Below are 2,132 nucleotides of genomic sequence, written 5' to 3' on the forward strand. Positions count from 1 at the left end.
CGCTGCTCATTGAGCAGCTCATATATTAAACTGATTTTTGGAACTGGGCTGTGGAAAAGAGGCTTGCCTCGTCCCAGCCACGGGTTGCCTCGGTATAGCACTACCTCCGAGTGCGGCCCACTTCCCTCTGGGGAAGACACATTCAATCCAAAACAAAGTCAACGGTATAGCATTCTTTTATGTTTACAGGAGCCCCGCCCGCCCTTAGAGGGGGAAGAGGTGAAAGAGGGATGATAATTCAGACAACAGACAATGGCAGGAACGGCCGCTGGCCTACGTTTTCTGAAGTGCGCAAAGCACTACCACAAGGACCTAGGGGTAAGTGGATTTTTTCACCGAGGGCAGACGCTGAAAAAGCATACTTACCTGACGCGGGAGGTACTGTGATCAAGGAGGCAGTCCTCTCAAGGCGAGGCCCTTTCATTGCACTTCGACTGGGTTGACCCTTGCGATTACCCCAAATGTGGGTAACTCGAGCGTATAATTTCTGGTAGTGGGGACCTGCGTTCGCGCTCGTCCCCGCAAAAGTCATCCAAACTATGTCTATATGGCCCTCTTACTGACTATCGAGGGTATTTTTGCTTTTGCAGTGGACCGGTAGACTTGCAAAGAAAGCAAAGGACGCACAACTGGCCAAGGTGTTGGCACGTTTGGAGGGGTAGAAGTGCATTGGAGAGACTGGAGGAAGGAAACAAGGTGAGTTTCGGGGCGGTGCGTAACTTTGCTGGCTGTTTTTGTTCAAGGCCTGTCTGCTCTATTGTGTGTAAAGTCCTGTTCGTTTGTATTTGCAGGTTGTGCGTGCCGTGCCGTGCTGTGCTATGCGCGCGAAGGGAAAGGAAATGAAAGGAAACCAAACGGCCGATCGACCGAGCGAGCGAGCATAGAAGGGCATTCGACTTGGACCGTGAGTACACTTTGAACCTTTTGAGCGGTTTTATTGTCACTGGAGCCGCTTTTAGAAATGCTATTGCTATCGTTAGTGTATCCTTTGTGCGAGCAAGCGAGTGAACGAATGAACGAGGGAAGGAAACAAACTAGCAGAGTAGTAAAAGTATCGAACCTTTTTCCCGATTCGTTTGCAGTCTGAATCCAACCATTGTCGACTTTCAGTGCCGTTTTTCGCGCGCCTCCTCTTGGAAGTGTGCGAGTGTTTTGCCACGTCACGATGGCTTAAAACTGCGTCTCAGAAGTGTGCGTTTTTTTCCTATTCATTTTTTCGTTCGTTATTTGGAATGATTTGATATCACAGAAGTAGAATTTGACATCATAAACTGTTCATCTCGCGCGTGCTCACTCGCTCGCGCGCGCTCTGTAAGAAAAGTCGATCGCACTAGAGTTTTCGCCATTAGCTGGCCGATTTTTGACAAAAAGGTGTTTTCCCCCCCTCGTTTTTTGCTTTGATTTTGTTCCTCACTCACCTACGGCTCTCTATGTGAAATTGTGGTGTATGGAGAGCTATTTATTGGGATAAAACGTTTAGAGATGTTCGCAAGACAAAAAATGAAGCCTACAACACGGGGTATTCCCAGGCGGTCACCCATCCAAGTACTAACCCCGCCCGACAGGGCTTAACTTCGGTGATCGGACGAGAACCGGTGCTTTCCCTGTGGTATGGTCGTAGACGAGGAAATGGGGTCGAAATTCTGCTTGTTATCGGCCAGGTTCAGGCTGTAAAGCGGCCACATCCCTGAGTGTAGGCGAATTTGAAATTCTAAAGCCCTAGTTTCGTTACTCTAACCCTAAGAAATCGATACTCTAACCCTAAGAAATTGTTACCCTAACCCTAAGAAATGGTTACCCTAACCCCGAAGTCGTTACCTAACCCTAATGTATTTTCCTCAACCCAGTTAACACATTGAGGAGCATCGATTTGAAGCACTATTCCCTAGGGAGGGGAGGGAGGGGTCCCAAGAGACATAACGTGTCCTAAAAACCTATTATACAATGTTTTAGCTCCGTAGGTGCGTGTATCTGGCTTTAAAATCTTACAGTGAGGAGATACCAAACGGGTCAGCCTCTGGGACCGTCTGCGGGACTCGCAAGGGCTTGTGGGGGCGACCTGCTACTATCCACCATAAACCGTGGGAAGGATCCCTCGACCACCCCCCTCACCCAGGGCATGCTTCGGCATC

General features: G+C 49.1%; 2 non-coding genes and 1 pseudogene across 2 annotated transcripts; 2 read left to right on the plus strand and 1 right to left on the minus strand.

The window, feature by feature from the left end:
- LOC136278710 (U2 spliceosomal RNA) lies at positions 1-126 on the plus strand (annotated as a pseudogene).
- A 232-nt stretch (positions 127-358) lies between these two features.
- On the plus strand, positions 359-522 carry LOC136278757 (U1 spliceosomal RNA). Its single transcript, XR_010716526.1, has one exon. It is a non-coding gene; the product is annotated as a U1 spliceosomal RNA (small nuclear RNA).
- A 982-nt stretch (positions 523-1,504) lies between these two features.
- LOC136278763 (5S ribosomal RNA) lies at positions 1,505-1,623 on the minus strand. The gene has a single exon (XR_010716532.1). It is a non-coding gene; the product is annotated as a 5S ribosomal RNA (ribosomal RNA).
- Between the last annotated feature and the right edge of the window lie 509 nt (positions 1,624-2,132).

Source organism: Pocillopora verrucosa, unplaced genomic scaffold (genome assembly GCF_036669915.1).
Source record: "Pocillopora verrucosa isolate sample1 unplaced genomic scaffold, ASM3666991v2 scaffold_48, whole genome shotgun sequence".
Lineage (NCBI taxonomy): Eukaryota > Metazoa > Cnidaria > Anthozoa > Scleractinia > Pocilloporidae > Pocillopora > Pocillopora verrucosa.